Source organism: Bos javanicus, chromosome 1, assembly GCF_032452875.1.
Source record: "Bos javanicus breed banteng chromosome 1, ARS-OSU_banteng_1.0, whole genome shotgun sequence".
NCBI classification, from domain to species: domain Eukaryota; kingdom Metazoa; phylum Chordata; class Mammalia; order Artiodactyla; family Bovidae; genus Bos; species Bos javanicus.
The window spans coordinates 68,922,342-68,940,919 of NC_083868.1; the positions used below are offsets into that span (position 1 = coordinate 68,922,342).

The window sequence follows — 18,578 nt, forward strand, 5'->3', positions numbered from 1 at the left end:
CCATGCATCCCTCATCTCGGGGGTGGCCATGAAGGAGCCATTTTCTCTGCCAATTAAACATTTAGGGAGGAGGGACTCTGTTTTACAGATAATTCATAAGGCAGGCCACCCATTCATTTAATAAACGTCTGCTGAGCAGCTGTCATGAGCCCAAAACAAGGCACTTGGATAAAGACGAGTGAGCCAGAATTTCTGTCTGTCAGCAGCAGGTTGTCATCAAGTCCTATTTATTACTACTTATGTCTGCTGTGTGCACCCCACTGTCCTAGGCACAGCCTCTGTGATTAAGGAGTTCTTAGAAAAGGGAAATATTGCAGCTCAGAAATGACAGGAAAGCCTTAATGAGCCATTTGTGGGAGGGCTGGGTAATTCAGAGGTGATTCGAGTAACACAGAACGCGTCTTGCTGGAAGATGAGCACCACTGCCTGGGCCCTGTGCCCTCTGGTCTGTAACTAATGGGCCTGTCCTCCACTGTGTTCACAGAGCATGGTCCAGTCTCTCCTCATTAGCCAGGCACAGATTACGACTCTCTTTGCAGCCCTGTTTCACAGCTATTGGCCCCACTAGCTGCAGTGGATCCTGTGTGATGAAGATATCTGCCCTGCAATCACATCCCATTACTGGAGAGAAGGGAGGCCTCTTCCCCATTAGGGGACAGTTTGTAAGAGTCATTAAGTAGACTCATGGTAGATGCCTCCTTGGAAAAGAGAAGGGTGGGTACAGTTACAGCTCAGTGGAGTGTCTTCCTTAGCTCCCCACTTTTCCTGGATGCCTAGGGTACATCTTAGAATGGTAGAATTGGAAGAGATCTTGAGATACAAGAGTTTACCTTCCATGCACTATAGGAAACCCAGCCTTGTCATCTTGACACCCGCCATTGTGACCTCTTGCTGCCCATATATGTGCTGATGCTGATCATAGCTATCAGAGAATACCAGAGCTGCTGTACCGGATGCCTGCTGGAAGATTCCCTACAATCTTCCAGTCTTTGTAGGGAAAGGGAAGCTCTTAGAAGGGCTCTAGGGCAAAACTTGACTTAATTAATGGAGGAACCTTTTTCTATTTTGCTTCTGAATAAAGGAGGCTATACGATGTCTATCCAGGAGGCCCTCTAATCTTGTTCAAAGCCATTCTGGAAAGAAGGAATATATTTCCACTTCCTGTGAGAGTATCCCCCAAAGAATGAACAGAGCTATCCAGTGGGCTTCCAGTATTAGAATTGTGCTTATTATCAGTTTATACTGCATGTTGTATTTGTTTCATGTGGGACACACCCAAGACAAGGTATTTATCACCACACTTGGGAGGATATTTAGGTGCCTGCCTCCTCCATGACCAAGGCACCTGCCCAGATGAGGACCTCTCGTTTGCTTAGAGGAGCCTGACCTCAATGGCTGCCTTTACCATGCCACCTGTGGGAAAGCTCCCTTTGGAGAACCTAATTTTAAATTCGTTCCTTCATTTTCATCCTTGTGTGGTGAAATTCTATTCACACTCATGGGTGCCATGTCTGTGATGAAATAGAGTCTTGTGAGAGGGGGCCTGACGCGGCCTGGGGTGCCACTTAGCACTTAGGAGATCTTAGGCACATCTTTAACTTCTGATCCCCAATTATGTTCCCAACAAAACAGAGATGAAGAATTTGGGCTATCTCAGTGTCTTTTGACTTTCTCTCTTGATTCCACATGATATTATTCATGTACAATCCTCTCTGTTTGTGAAAATTACCTTCACTGGGATAAAGAGGGTGGCGGGGCATGTGTGTGGTCACAGTAGTGAGAGTGGTGGTCAAAAGTAGCCTTGTAAAGGGGGTATTTCACAATCCCCAGAGTGGTTGAGTAAAGACCCCTCTCCGCCCAACCCAAATGTGCTAACGTTCCTTCTCCTTTGAGACTTGCCACACTGCATGGTGTCTAAGCCCCTTCACAGCTCAACAATTGTACAGTAATTTTTGCCTTTTTACTATTCATCCTCCCCTGTGTATCTTCAGTTGACTTTTCTCCCTTCAGGGTTATCATTTTGGTGATGATGGAAAATGAGAAAGAGAAGCTTTTCTCAGCAAATAGAATCATGATTTGTTGAGTTCTTTTCCTGATTAAAAAAAGAAAGCTCCCCAGGGTTGTTAGGAAAATTGAATGAGATGATATGTGTGGAGGCGCCAGCCCTGTGCCTAGCCCAGATCACTGCTCCCTTAACCTTGGCTTCCCTTCCTTCTCCTTGTGCTGTTTCAATCCTGGTTTACTTCTTAGTCATCAGGCACCTGCTGAGACCTCAAAGAGTGTGATCGATGCTACCTTTCAAATGAACTTGCTCCAAATAATTTTTAATGATCCCTAGTGGAATGAAGTTAAGAACTGAGTTTTGAGAGAAGTTGGCGATTATGATATAGGTTCATAAGGGTCCCCCAAGATCACTGCATTGTGTGGTGCCCCTGGATGAAGCAAAAGAGAGAAGCACCAGGTCAAATTGGGATCATATCTGATGAGTCAGGGTGGGGGAGCTGCCAAAGGGAAAGGTCTCTGGAAAAGTAGTGTCTGTCCTTGAAACCGCCACAGAGGAAAGCAAGTCTCCTCAGGTGCAGGAGAGCACCCGTCCCCATGCGCAAGCTACACCTGAGACACTTGTCACCTTCTGCCATGCGTTAGAGCAGAGAGCATATTTGTCATATTCTCTTACAGTCTTGCAGCCAGAGCTTCCTGCAGTTTATCCAAGAAATGTCTATGCATTTTTGTATTCTCTGAGGTCTATGCAAACAAAATAATGTTTCTTTCATGTTAGTCACCCTGAGAAGATGGGTGAAGAGCATCACGGTGGGCAACACTAATACTCACTGGACAGAGTATCCACTGCTGTTTCCTGCCCTTTCCCTCTGAGGTACAAACACTTCTGTTCACTCCCCAGAGCCCAAAGCAGGACCCTAAATCTCACTGTGCCTGGGGTGACAAGGACCACTGGAGCCAGTGTGGAAGAAACGCACTGCTCCTCCTCCCTGCCCCACACTTGTCTCACTGCCTCTTCTCTTGGCCACCTCTCCAACCCCACACGCCTTGAGCCAACAGTGTCATTCGTCAGACTGAAGTGCTATTGTTGTCATTATATGAAATCTTTTTTTGAATGTCGGTTTTTAAAGTGTTCTCACACCCCTGACCTTAGAGATTTTCTGGTCCAGCCCTTCCTTTTACATAGAAAACTTTGACCCAGAGCAGAGACCCACCCAGAGTCACGCAGTTGGTGGCTCCTCATTTGGTCTCCTGTCTGTCGGGGAGGGTGGGGGTGTGAATGTGAGCACCATTTTACTTGAGAAAGCTGAGATTTGGCAACGGTGGGAGGTGTGCCTGGGATAGTGTCAGGTAGGCAGTGGGAAGGTGGGCCCTCTGCTCTGTGGCTGGGCTTCCTCCCCCTCCCCAACACACACACACACACACACACACACACACGCACCCCAATATCAATCTTGCCCTTGCCCTGCAGAAGAAGAGTGCATAGGCCAGTAACCTAGGAGGTGGCTAGAGAGACTGGGGTGGAGTGGAGGCTGGTGGTCACCTGACCTGTGACCTTACCGCTGCTATGGTAAGAGGGCAAGCACTGGTTGGGCCTCTAGGGAGCATGTTGACAAGTTTCTGTGATTCCTTTGCTTGAGCCCTTGGTGTTGGGAGAGAGGCCTCCAAGAACTATGACCTTTGAGATAAAGTCTTTACTGGGTGGCTTGTAACTTCCTGCTGTTTTTGGAGAAAGGTTCCCGGTGCCCCTCGCTCCTGCCCTCCCTCCTGCTGAGGCCCTTCCACTGCCCCGCCCCGCTCCCGCTGCCTGGGCTCAGGCTCAGGGCAAGGAAGTGTGTCTGTGTCCCACCCAACACAGGACATCGTGTCCTGTATTATTTCCAGCCTGTTGGTCCCGGGAATCTCTACTTCCTCTTTTTCATTTCCTCCCCTTGAACATTAGAAACATTAGATTCCAAAAATAATCCACATCACAGTGTTTTGCAGAATGCCTGTGTGCGTGTTTTCTCCTGAAGCTGTTTTTCTCCTCCTTAATACCCGGTCTCCCGCTCTGTCCTTCACTCTGCTTCATGCTCAGGACACCGTGTGCTCAGTGTGCGCTGAGGTGGCCAGGCCTGCATGGGAAGTGGGTGTGAAAAGCAGAGTGGAACAAGGAGTGGCAGGAACGCTGGGCAGAGCAGGCTTGACTCCCCCCACCCTCCCAGGTCTCTTATGAGGGCTGGAAGTAGCCTGAATTGTCATATGTGTCATAGGTGGCCTCCCGTTACATGTGGACCCCACAAGATGACCCTTCAGAACTGAGAACTGGGACACTATGCTAACAGTACTTTCCAGAATCTGGGTTGTTACTCTGAGTCTGTCTGCAGAGGAGCCTGGTTGGCTGCAGTCCATGGGGTCGCAAAGAGTCAGACACGACGGAGAGACTTCACTTTGACTTTTCACTTTCATGCATTGGAGAATGAAATGGCAACCCACTCCAGTGTTCTTGCCTGGAGAATCCCAGGGACGGGGGAGCCTGGTGGGCTGCCATCTATGGGGTCGCACAGAGTCGGACACGACTGAAGCAACTTAGCAGTAGCAGCAGCAGCAGAAAAGAAGGACACTCATCAGAGATATAAACAGAAATTGTTTTCCAAGATTTCTTCTCAGGCATTTTACTTTGAAGAAGCCACTTTCCTCCCTTCGCTTGACCTTCTGTCCTCCCTTCCCTTCACCTTCTGTCCTCCCTCCCCTTCACCTTCTGCCCTCCCTAAGCGCCCCTTCTGCTTCCTCTCCTGTTGGTGGCCCTTTTCTCGGTGCCCACGCACCTCCTCTAGCCTGTTACCCCAGCCTTCTAGGATGCATTCATTCTCTCGAAACTGGTTGTTTCGCTTCCCTTTTGTGGTCTTGTTTTGTGGTCTTGCTTCCTTCCTTGGGTGATTCCCTGTGTGGCTCAGGCCTCCCATGGAGGGCAGCGTGCATAGGCCACCAGAAGACCCAGCCAAGGCTTCTAGAAAGAGCACTGGCATTACAATCACAAGAGACTTGGGTTTTGAATTGCAGCTTAGCCACTTGCTAGCTGATTGACTATCTGTGGCGAGTTTGCCCTCTCTGAGCAGTTTCTTTATCTGTAAAACGTAGATTTTTAATACGTGCTTTAGGGTTGTTGTATGAATTATGGAAAATGTATCTGAAGCATCTAGTATGCCAGGAGCCCAGTAGGTGCTCAGCAGATGATAGGTTTATGGAGACCAATTGCAGCTGGGCCATCAAGAGTGGAAGAGGCTTGTGGGGTGGGGGGGCTTTCTTTCAGGGCATGGGAAGAAGGGCAGAGAGTACAGGGTCGTCCACAGCATGGGTACTGGAGCAGACAGTGGCCAGCATGTGGCAGCAAAACATAGAGGTGAGGTAGGGCCCTGGTGTCTGGGGAAGCTAGAGGAAGGAAGTTAGAAGTGTGTGCCCAGTTTGGCAGAATCTAAAACACTGTTGCTGAAGACAAGCCAATTAAATAAATGCCAGATACTGTACTGGGAACAGGCCATTGGAAGAACTGGAGTCAGGCTTTATTTACCACACTAGAGTGGGGAGGCGCTGGCAAACAGCTGCTGCACAGGGAAAGCTGACCAAAGAACCTGTCACTGCTGTGGGAAGAGCATGAGGGAAACCTTCAGCCTGAGTTGGGGTGCAGGCCAGGGAAGAACATGAGCAAAGGCATGGCAGCCTCAGAGGCACAGAGTAGGTTCTGTCCAGTGTGGCTGCAGCTCAGGCTCGGCATGGGGAGGATGTGGGCTGTAGGCGGTGGGGAGGGCAGCAGAGGGAGGGGTGTCCTTGCCATGTCGATTACCTGGGGTCACAACAGGGGGTCAGAAATCTAGTCCCACCACTCCCTGAGTAACCAGGGACTGGAGGAAAGCTGCATTCTTGCCCTTTCTTGGTATAGAGAAAAAAGGGATGTTGGTTTCTTCCATGCAAATGGGTGGACTGACTTGTCTCACCTGAGAGAGGCACGTGTCCTGTTCTAAAGATTTCCCTGGGATACCCCTTGCCCCGAGGTGTCCGAAGAGGTGCAAACCAGAAGGTCCTAGAATGGAGAATGAGACTGGACTTGGGCCTTCAGCCTTGATGTCAGGAAAACCTCTTTTGTGCTTTGCACAGGCCCACCTCTCACACCTGTGTTTATACCGACCTCCCTCCTATCTGCCTATTGAAACCCTATCTTAGTTGAAGGCCTAGCTACTTTCCCCACTCTCCTCTGATGGAGGTGGTCTTTCTCTCCTCTGGGAAACTTTCCATAGTCTTTATCTATCAAATTGGCCCTGTTCCAATGCAGTGATATTACACATTCCCAGAGGTCAGGGCCAGTGTTTGAGATAACTGCGTTCCTCAGAGGCACTCAATAAGCTGCCTGATGGAACAAAACTTTTGTGAGTGCTCTGAGTTGGCACAAGAGCACCACCTACTGCTGAGTGGCTTCAAGAGATGTGACTCCAATTCTATTGCTTAAAAATTGGAATTAACAGGTTTCCTCTCACAATGGACAGAAAGAGCTGGAGTTAGGGAAACCAATTCTTGTCCTTTTATACTAATCCAAATGTGAGCAGATGAATTGACAGGGAGAGAGGAAAGGAGAGGGGCTAGCCCTGGAGATAGTCTAAGGGAAAGAAAATAGGACATGGTGATTAATTGGAGGTCAAGGAGGAAGGAGGACTAAGGGAACCACCAGACTTTTATGTTAGGGTGTTAAGGTGGTGAAAAGAAAGCCCAAAAGCACTTTGGAAGGAGGATAAATGACTTACTTCAAATGTTGGTTTCTCTTAAGGCATGGAGAAGTCAAAGATGTGGTGATGAAGGTTATTGAAAACATTACCAGGAGTTATCTGGTTAGTGCATTTCTGCTCTGCTCTTAGGGACAGTGGCATTATCTAAACACAAGAATTTACCTTAGTGCTCTGAATGAGGTTGTTAAGGAAATGGAGGGTTTTGAAGATTGGGCTCTTCCTTCCTAAGTCTTTCCTGAGTTCCTATGGAGTATATTCTGCTAGGTGGGGTCTGGAAGCTGGAAGCGTGATAGAGCATCTTCTCCAGCAGGTACCTGAGCCTGGCTCCCTCGTGGTCTCCCACTTCTCAGCCTCATTGTTGCCATAGGAAGAGGGGAGAAGGGAAAAGGAGAGGGCTAGCTTTCTTCCTCTGCTCAGAGTCAAGCCCACCTAGTCCAGACCCCTTCCAGCATAGCACCTGCCCCGCTTTCTGGAAGAGGGACTCCTGAAGGGGAGGCCACCTCCTCCTCAGTCCACGTAGAATTTTTTCCCCAGATGTGCAAGTAATTGCGACAGCTGATTTTAGGATGTGTGGGAGGACTGGGTGAGAACATCCAACAGACACTCCATTTTTGCAGTAACAATAATAGTTACCATTTACTGAGTGTATCTTATAGGCCAGGAACAAGCATTAGCTCATATAAATTAACTCGCCAGGGCCAGAACTCGGTTTATGCCTAAATTTAGCTCTGGGATAAAGTTGGGCACTATTTTCTCAGCTTGAATTAAATTGAGTTTGACCTCTTCAATTTTACATTTTGGGAAGTGAGTAAACATTCCCTCATGCTGTTCCTGAAAATATTTTATCATCATCTGTGGTTCAGATGGAAGGAATTTGGCCACTCAGAGTCAATATCCCAAGGCTACCCGGGCTGACTCCTGGCTTGGTTGGTCCTGTTTCTCCTCTGCTTGACTTGCTGGCTCCTGGGTGACCGTTCCTTCCCACAATGGGGTAGTGTGTGTGTTGCCAGGACTGCAGGAAATTTAGTCCATCCAGGCAAGCAGACTGGAAATAAAATGCAAAGAATAAAAACATTATTCAAATTCTGAAAATATTTATATTAATAATTGACTTGGTGAAACTTTTCATTACCTCACTTAGCATGAGGAGGGCAAGTCTGAAGAGAGTAGCCTTTTCAGGCCTAATAGGAGTGTGCTGATTTTCTAGGACAGTGTGTGACTCGAGCGTGGAGAGTTGTAGCCTGGGTTTCTTTAGTCAGAAAGCAGCTACCTGTGACTGGCAGCTTATCCTGTCTGGCAGGATAAGGAGGGGAAGAAAGTGGGAAGGAACTAGCACGTGTTCAGCATCTACTGTGTGCAGTGCACTGTGCTAGGCACCTTTCGTATGTCATCTGCATCTCCTCCTTTATATTTATCTTCTTCATCTCAGATGCTGAAGGGTTTTTAAGAAAAAGGAGAAGGGGAAGGAAGGAGGCAGGGGGCTGTGTGGGAGAGCCCTCGGTCATGGAGAAACCTGTAATGTGTTAGTTGATTTTTTGTGAGATCATGGTGGCTGCCTTGGACTCTTCTTTGCAATGAGATAAATGACTGTGTGTTGAGGGCTTCAGTGCAGAGACCCATTTAGGGTTAGAAGTGAATTCAACCTTATCAGTTTCCTTCAGTGGTTCCTCTCCACCACAAAATAAAGACCTACTTCTTCTGCATTTTGACCTTTGCCTTTTTTTCTATTTCTTAAATTTTTATTGAAGTATAGCTGATTTACAATGGTGTATTAGTTGCACCAGTGAATCAGTTATACATACACATATTTGTTGTTCTTGTTTAGTTGCCAAGTCATGTTCAGCTCTTTGCAACCCCTGCCAGGCTCCTGTGTCCATGGGACTTACCAGGCAAGAATACTGGAGTGGGTTGCCATTTCCTTCTCCAGGGCATGTACACTTTTCATAGTACTTTTCACAGTTAAAAGTGACAGACTATCAAATATATTTGCCTCCCTCACTAGACTCTGACCTTGATCTTTTCTTGTTAGTCTCTAATCCAATATCTGGAATACAGTGGGCGCTCAATAAGTGAAGAAAATAGTGTGCTAAGCATCCTGAGCATGTGACTGTTTATGTTGGGATGCTTTTGGCTACAAGAAACAGAAGACTGGACTCTGTTGTTATGTTCACCTTTTAATTCATTTTGTGCCTTTCCCTCCTATTTTCTTCAAGATGTTAATCATGGTTCTTTCAAAAGTCTTGTCTGCTAAATTATAGCCTAATCATCTCAGGTTCTGTTTCTATCGACTTTAATTTTTTTTATTCTTAGTCACTTTTCTCTCTTTCATAGGTTGAATAATCTACTGGTTGTTATAGATGACATATTGTTCAGCCTCTTGATTAGGTTGTTGCTGCTAAGTCACTTCAGTCGTTTCCGACTCTGTGCGACCCCATAGATGGCAGCCCACCAGGCTCCCCGTCCCTGGGATTCTCCAGGCAAGAACACTGGAGTGGGTTGCCATTTCCTTCTCCAATGCATGAAAGTGAAAAGTGAAAGTGAAGTTGCTCAGTCGTGTCCAACTCTTAATGACCCCATGGACTGCAGCCTACCAGGCTCCTCCTCCACCCATGGGATTTTCCAGGCAAGAATACTGGAGTGGGTTGCCATTGCCTTCTCCACTTGATTAGGTTATCCTCCTCTAAATTTTGTTAAGTTTAGTTCTGGGATGCAGTTAAACTACAGATTGTGATCCTGTTGAGCCTTGGTTTAGGCTTTGCTATGACGTATCTACTTCCATCTTTTCTTTAATTCTAGGATATAGCCCATATTCTTAGGATGCAGTTCTTACTCTTACCAGTCTTGTCTTTTTGGGGTTCCAGTTGAGTGTCCAGAGTTCACCAAAGTCTCTTCATACTGTTTGATTTAGAACTCATAACATTTCCTCAGCACTGTAGCCCCTGATATTTCTCTTCAGTTTTCCACATACCACAGCTATTCTCTCCTGGACCTTCTGGAATCTCACCTTGCCTATGCACAGCTTAGGATTTGGCCAAGGACCTAAAGGAAATTTGGTGAAGATTTTTAGGTCTCATTTTCTTAGCTCCCTCCTCTCTAATTTCCTATCACCATAATTACCACCACCCTACCAGCCCCTAAGTCTAGTCTCTGTTGTATTATAGCCATTAAGACTGCTGCTCTCTGCTCAGCTCCTGTTGCTTGGCTTCATAGTTTGGAAAATACACTCAGGGAGAAAGCCAGGGTGGGCCTGGGGCTTACTTGTATGTTTCCCTTCCATCAAGGATCAGTGGTTTATGTTGGTTGTTAACCAATGCTTTTAACTAGTGTACATGTGGTAGAGTTAAGTTCCCTACTAGCTACCCCATCAAAAACAGACTGTAAGTCTACATGAACTGTTTAGATAAAAATGCAAGTGCATCAGATTTACCTGCAGAGTTCCTGCTGAATCGGAATCTCAAGGATAGGGCCTAGGAAGCTATACTTTTTTAAGAAAACACTTTAGGTAGTTCTGAATGAAGGTTAGGTTTGTGGATTATGGTACATACTTGGGCAGTGAACTTGGAGGAAAGAGAAATCAGTATGGGCTCAGTTGGTCAAAGAAATCATTGAGAGGAAAGGAGACTTCTGGTACATTTTGAAGGGTGGAAGTAAATTGGATATTTGGGTATGGAAGGAGAGATGTGAACACATATGTAGGGGTGGCAATGAGCATGTGTGATTTATTTGCCTGGTGCTGAATAGAATATGGCAGGAAAGGATGCTTGATGCAGACAGTGGTGTGAAAGAACAGGGAGAAGGGCAGATATGGACCAGTTGGGCATGGAAGGGGGAGGTACTTTGCATGCCAGAATAAGGAGATTAGATTTTGAATTATAGATAATAGATAGCAACAATAATTTTGTTGGGGATTTTTTTTTTTTTTTGGACTGAGGGAATGACAGGGTAAAAGTAGTGTATCAGAGCAGTGAGCCTGGTGGAGCAGATTGCTTGGTATAAAGAAGAAAACAGAGTCAGGGAAACCAGTAAGGGAGTAATTACAGTAATCTTTGCAGGAGGGGCTGAGCGGTGAGTATCCGTAGCAGTGGAAAGTGAAGGGTATATTTCAGAATGATTTGAAGAAAGACAATGCATTGACTTCAGGGGGGCAGGGTGAAGATGTGGGGGATCAAGAGAAACTAAGAGTTTTCACAGAGCAGGCAGAGTAGTTTGAGATGCTGATGCTACAACAAGGGGGTATTCATACTGAATTCATGGGCACCAGGTGACTAGGAATAATCCAAAATTGTGTGCGTTTGGAAGACAATTGGATAGTAGTTTAAAAGCATGGAATTTGAAATCATATAGACTTTGCTTTAATATGCACCCAGACTGTGCAACCTTGGCCAAATTATTTGATCTCTCAAACAGTTTCTTCTAGAGAAAGGTGGTGATGGTGGTATCTAACTCAAAGGGCTGTTTTGAGGCTTGAGATAATGTGTGTAAAGTTCATTGTGCAGAGCCACATATTTCTTCTTGTCAGTTATCAGGGAAGTTGAGGTTAGAGAGCACCCTGGAACAGAGGAAATTAGGTTCAGATGGACACTAGATTCTGGATTTATCTCCATCACTTACAAGCTGTGTAATCTTGGGCAATTTACTTCAGCTCTTTGTACTGAGTTTTCACTATGTCAAAAGCGAAATTAACAATACCTTATTTTTGCCTTATTATAAAGACTACACAAGAAAGTCTGTGAAGGTAGTTGGCACAGGATGTGGCACATGAAACAGGAAATAATATTTGGGTTGTTGAAAATGTGAGCCTGAATGGATTTTCAAATGGACAAAGCCGATGAATAAAAGGCAGAGGGCTAAGGGTTGAGATGGTTCCAGTGAGGATGTGAAGGACATGAAGGATAGCCATAAAGGGGCAGCAGAGAATTAGGAGGCAAGTTTAGATAAATCAGTGTACGATTGAAGAATTGGTGAGCTTTTGAAATTAGAGTGTTCTATTGTTTTTGTCATGCTGAGACTAGATGTGGTGTGTCAAGAGAGCCTGAGTCTGTGAAGCCCTGATTCTCCCGGGAGAAATTAGTGTTGGGTAGAGACTTGTGAGGAGAAGGCAATGGCACCCCACTCCAGTACTCTTGCCTGGAGAATCCCATGGATGGAGGAGCCTGGTAGGCTGCAGTCCATGGGGTCGAGAAGAGTCGGACACGACTGAGCGACTTCACTTTCACTTTTCACTTTCATGCATTGGAGAAGGAAATGGCAACCCACTCCAGTGTTTTTGCCTGGAGAATCCCAGGGACGGGGGAGCCTGGTAGGCTGCCGTCTATGGGGTCGCACAGAGTCAGACACAACTGAAGTGACTTAGCAGCAGCAGAGACTTGTGAAAACAGGAGGGGAAAGCAAATCATGCCTGCAGCCGGATGGCCTGCCTCTGGTAGAGGGTCAGAGCCAGTCGAAAGGACGGCAGAATTGATGGCACTGGATTTTAATGCAAGATCAAGGATAGGGTCAAGATCTCAGAAAGGAGGAGGCAGTCAGTTTTCATGGTGAGTGCAGACTTAGGAAAGCAGTAAAGGCAAAAGATATTACAAGCGGTTAAAGAGGAAGTGGATGGAGGAAAACAAAAGCAGCCAAGGGGCCAAATGTACGTCTGAAAGTTTGGTGAAAAAGAGAAGGGTAGACAGAAATGAAGCTTTGAGCATTTTGGAAGGTGGAGCAACAGGGTTAAGAATATCAACACTGGAACTAGGCCTCCTGAGTTTGAATCTTGGCTCTGCCACTTATTAGCTTTGTGACTTTGGGCAAGTTAATTAGCCTCTCTGTACCTTAGTCTCTCAATTTGTAGAATGGAGATGATAATATTGGGGGTTAGTATTGGAGAGATAATTAGGATGTTATTAAGAGAAGTAAATGAGTTATATGTTAATAATGCTTAGAGCTGTGCCTAGCACAAGGTGCTGTGCTGTGCTTAGTCGCTTAGTCATGTCCGACTCTTGGCGATCCCATGGACTGTAGCCCACCAGACTCCTCTGTCCGTGGGACATTCTCCAGGCAAGAATACTGGGATGGGTTGCCCTGCCCTCCTCCAGGGGATCTTCCCAACCCAGGGATCGAACCCAGGTCTCCCACATTGCAGGCGGATTCTTTACTGACTGAGCCACCAGGGAAGCCCAGGATGAGCATTTAGCAAATGTTAGTTGCTATTATTTTTGTTGCTACCATTATTACTGCTGATATTGAGAGAAGTTGAAAGTGAGAAAGGAGCCTGGGGAAAGGGAAGACAAAGAGAGACTATGTACACAGGATTTGGCTCTGCAATATGGATACCACACATACTAAGGAGTCTCCTTAGACTCCACTGAGCATTCACACTCAAAGACTGCTATGGGCCACCTTTGGTGCTGATCCACTCAGGACAATATAAGATGGGAGCTATGGTTTCCTTGCCGTACAGTCCTTGCAGTGGGCCAATTCAGGTGCAAGGAGACAAGATCCATGGTGGGCAGCTGCAGAAGCTCTCACGGCTCAATAACCCATGTCTCACACGAGCCAGTATCTCTTATAGCAACTCTATTGACACAGCTTCCAGGGTTCTGGCAATGGACACACCCTTAGTTACAAGAGTCACCCTCTTCAGGGAAGATCAAGGAACATTATCCCCACCAGTTATTTATAGTTCATTGATAGTCTTTCCAATCCAGATTCAGTTTACCAGTTGGGAGAGTAGTTGTTTTTTTTAACCATAGGCAACATGATTTAGTAACATGTTGGCACATACTGTCTTTATCTGTTTCCAGGGAAACAGAACTAGGGTGTTAACTGAAGGTCAGATTAGCATGCTCAAGGGGAAAGGGTTTTATTAACTCCTTGCTCACAATGGGAGCAAACAGGGACATTTATCTGTTTTATAGAGAAACTGGGCAGTTCTAGATGTGAGTATCATGATGTTAGTTAGGATGTTAGATCTGAGATCTGGGAATTAGGGAATTGCGGGTCAGAGTGGGTAAGAAATATGCTAGAGCAGCAATAGCATGTCTGCAGGTCAGAGATACAGCCTGGCCTGTGATATTGTTTGGTGCCCTGACTGATTCCTGAGGCCAGTGCTGGGGTCTCCCAGGTAACCAGGCTGAGCCATCCTCTAAGAAGAGCTGGATTTATGGTGATAGATAAAATTGACTTCTTTCTTGTACCATATATACAGCTATGCCTGCTGTCATTCCAAAAGCCTAAAGAAGAACAGACAGGGCCCAGAACACCTTCTCCCCTTCAGTAGGTATTTATTAACTGTCTGTTAGGCACAAGTCCCAACTGCCTCCCTGTCTATAGACACCAGTGTAAAGACTATCTCCCAGAACCTTGAGCTCCTTATGGTCTGCAGGCCTGCAGGATACAGAAGAGGCAAGGTATCAAACTCCCTTCAGTAGGGAATTCTGGGGAACTACAAACTAGGTCCACATCTTGGGGTCCTTTACTTTTTCTTTCTCTATCCTGCTTTGGAAAAGCAGGAAAGCTCAATCCTAGATGAGTAGATAATTGAAAACAAAGACTGAAGGGTCTTAAGGATCCCTCAAGGACGATGCCATCAAAATTTTGCATTCATTATGTCAGCAAATCTGAAAGGCCCAGCAGTGGCCACAAGAGAAAGGTCAGTCCTCATCCCAATTCCCAAGAAGGGCAGTACCAAAGAATGTGCTAACCATCAGACATTTGCACTCATCTCCCATGCTAGAAAGGTCATGCTTAAAATCTTGCATGCTAGGCTTTAGCATTATGCAAACCAAGAACTTCCAGATGGCTAAGCTGGGTTTAGAAAAGGAAGAGGAACTAGAGATCAAATTGCCAACATTTGCTGAATTATAGAGAAAGCAAGAGAATTCCAGAAAAACATCTATCTCTGTTTCATCTACTACACTTAAAGCCTTTGACTGTGTGGATCATGACAAACTGTGGAAAGCATACCAGACCATCCTACCTGTCCCCTGAGAAACCTGTATGTGAGTCAAGAAGCAACAGTTAGAGCCCTGTATGGAGCAACTGATTGGTTCAAGATCGAGAAAGGAGTACGACAGGGCTGTCTGCTGTCACCCTGTTTGTTTAACCTATAGACTGAGCACATCATGAGAAATGCAGGCTGGATGAGTTACAAGCCAGAAACAAGATAAGTGGGAGAAACATCAACAACCTCAGATATGCAGATGATACCCCTGTAATGGCAGAAAGTGTAGAGGAACTAAAGAGCCTCTTAATGAGGGTGAAGGAGGAGAATGAAAGAGCTGGCTTAAGACTGAATATTAAAAAAAAGTAAAATCATGGCATCTGGCCCCATTACTTCATGGCAAATAGAAGGGGAAAAGGTGGAAGTAGTGACAGATTTCCTCTTCTTGGGCTCAAAAATCATTGTGGGCAGTGACTGCAGCCATGAAATCAGAAGAAGATTGCTTCTTGGCAGGAAAGCAATGACAAACCTAGACAGTGTGTTGAAAAGCAGAGACGTTACTCTGCCAACAAAGGTCTGTATAGTCAAGGCTATGGTCTTCCCGGTGGTCACATATGGTTGTGAGGGCTGGTCTGTAAAGAAGGCAGAATGCCAAAGAATTGATGCTTTCGAACTGTGGTGCTGGAAAAGACTCCTAAAAGTCCTTTGGACAACAAGGAGATCAAGCCAGTCAATCTTAAGGAAGATCAGCCCTGAATATTCACGGGAAGGACTGATGCTGAAGCTGAAGCTCCAGTATTTTGGTCATCTGATGAGCACAGATGACTCATTGGAAAAGTCCCTGATGCTGGGAAAGATCAAGGGCAGAAGGAGAAGAGGGCATCAGAGAATGAGATGGTGGACGGCATGAACACAAACTTGGGCAAACTCCGGGAGATGGTGAGAGATGGGGAGGCCTGGTGTGTTGCAGTCCATGGGGTCTCAAAGAGTCAGATAAGACTGGGCTGTTGAATAACAACAACAAGGGTCCTAGGCCAGAACACACACATGGGATCTGTGTGTGTCCCTGTTTGCCTGAAGACATTTTCCCGGGGTCAGGCAGAGTTGTGAAAGCAGAGTTGTCAAGTGGGGAAATTTGCCCTTGGTTCTCTCCCACTCCCACTTTAGGGCCTGTCTCTTTTGGTCTAGGGCTTCTCTGCCACCCCATTTTAGGATCCCATCCCTAAGTCATGCTCGCGAAGGGCCTTGCTTTCTTAATGAACTGTTTCTGTGTCCAGGATAAACCAATTTCGGGAGGGGTTGCAGGAATGATGCATTTTAATAGGAGTCTCTCCTGGGTGAAAAACTGTTAAAAGTCAAAGGGATTGAGTCTGTAATAGTGAAGGGTTGGGATGTGGCAGAGAGGATGGGGAAGGGGGAGGGCAGGAGAAGGTTAGATCACTGTTCCACTGTTTGGGCTACACAGGGAGGCCAGGAGGGGACAATGCCCTCAGGCATGACCCTGAGAGAATATGCAGGGCTTTTAGGCCTGTGTAAGCAAAGGCTTTCTTTCTTTCTTTCTTTCTCTCTCCCTCCCTCTCTTTCTCACCCCAAGTGTATGTCAGGGTTGGGGCAGAGGGAAGACGCACAGGTGTCCTTGGTCTGTCTAGCGCCCTGTGGTGGGCTCTGGGAGCATGTCTCCGGCAGGGGTGGGCTGTGGATGTTTGTGTATGAGCTTCAGGTGTAATTTCCATGAGCCCACAGTGATTTTGCAGTAGGGTGAAGGTTGTGCAATTTTAAATCCACACCTTTCATCTGTTCTCTGCTCTGACACAAACATTAGGGAAATATGTGCAATAGTATATGCTCACTATATAGGTTTAAAAATCTATCTGGTATGTAGCAATTACTGAAGCATGAAATTCATAGTCTTATTTTAATCTCACTATTATGATAAGGTTGAAATAGTGTAAATTGTTATCCCCATTTCACTGATAAGGAAACTGAGGTTCAGACCATTAACTAACTTGTCAAAGTTTATAAAGCAGGTCTATACTAGAACCCAAGTCTCCTGAATTGAAACCTCATCTTTACGCTATAAAACACATAACATTTTGTTGTGGAATTGACTGCACAGCAAGTTTTCAGATGTAGCAAGCTTCTCTGGCGAGGAGGTTGTTAGTGTTCTTTAGGGCATAGGCGTTCACGGATGGGTTAATGCAGTATATAAGCAGGATACAGGGGACAACAGGTAGTACGGGAATGTGCATACTTAGAAAAGAAAATCATTTAGTTGTCTTCTATCCTCTCAATCAAGTCACCAAACCTGAATATGAGCAAATTAAAACCAATATAATTTAAATTACAGATAGCATAAAATTCTAACACTAGGTGGTAAGTTGGTTTGAAAGTTAAAACTAAATCAGATTCTGTTGCTAAATGTGGCAAATGAAGGAAATAAGTCCAGGATCCTTATTTAATATCCTTGCTCTATGAAATAGCTTATGCTTTATTAAAAACAGAACAGAACAATAATAATCTTTTAGCTACCCCCATATTTAAAAGAAAAGGATAAACATGTTTCTGTTTAGCTTCCTAATTTGCATTTAAATAGATTCTATCATTTATTATATATTAAAAACTAGATTTTTATATTTTCACTGAGTTTTAGCCAGCATAAAAAATTACTTAGCAAAATATGAAGAAAAAAAACTCAAGTAGCTTACATGTAACATTCATCTTCTTAATGAGATGAAACTATGTTGGTTTCCAAACAAAGAGATAAAATTTCATTATTTAGACATGAACTTTCCTCCTGGAGGAATTTTGTTGTCTTTTTACATTTTGTGGAACCTACCATTTGCTGCTTCTCAAAAAAATAAACAACAGTAACAACAACAACAATAAAGAGTTCAAAATGTTTGAAACCACTGTGGAAATATTTCCTTTAATTTTTTTTTCTTTAGAGTTTTTTTCAAGTGTCTAGTTGAAGTGTCTTCCAGAGAAGCCAGTTCAAACAAATCAAGCGCAGTGTCCTAGTTGGAAGGGAATTTAGAAAGGGTCAGCTTGTCTGGAGATGAGCAAGCCCAGAACCCATGGCCAGCTTGCTCACGCATTACCTTCATTCACTAAGTATTTCTTGGACTGCAAGGAGATCCAACCAGTCCATTCTGAAGGAGATCCGCCCTGGGATTTCTTTGGAAGGAATGCTGCTGAAGCTGAAACCACCTTTGGCCACCTCATGCGAAGAGTTGACTTATTGGAAAAGACTCTGATGCTGGGAGGGATTGGGGGCAGGAGGAGAAGGGGATGACAGAGGATGAGATGGCTGGATGGCATCACTGACTCTATGGACGTGAGTCTGAGTGAACTCCGGGAGTTGGTGATGGACGGGGAGGCCTGGTGCGCTGTGATTCATGGGGTCGTGAAGAGTCAGACACGACTGAGCAACTGAACTGAACTGAAGTATTTATTGAGAGAAGTGTAGCTGTTTGAATCAGCTATCTCCAGGCACTGAGAGGGCAAAGGTGAGGCAGAGAGGAGGGGGCTGGGTACTAGACAGTGCGTGGCCTATGAGGGACAGTGGCCTACCACAGCTGGAGCCTCATAGTGCCCTGGTGGCTGCCTTCTGAGGGGCAACAGCTCTGCGGAGCCTGGGCAGAGGAGGTCCTGTAGTCAAGGAGGCAGGGCAGTATCTTTCGAGCCTGGATCAGCAGACACTCAGTGAATGTGCCTTGGGTGAAATGAATAAAGCCCATTGGGTGGGCTTCACTTCTCTGAACCTGTTTGCCGTCTGTAAATTGGGCCTGATGGAGGCAGTGAGATGATGTGTGTGAATGGACATGTTGAACTCTAAAGCTCCAGACAGATACCAGGGCTAAGACTAAGAAGCTGCCTTTCTCTGGCTGTCAAAACAA

At 45.6% G+C, this 18,578-nt stretch overlaps 1 protein-coding gene across 20 annotated transcripts in view; it reads left to right on the plus strand.

The window, feature by feature from the left end:
• Window positions 1-18,578, plus strand: part of KALRN (kalirin RhoGEF kinase) — a 689,867-nt gene that overhangs the window by 247,539 nt on the left and 423,750 nt on the right. The gene's annotated exons all lie outside the window — the stretch shown is intronic.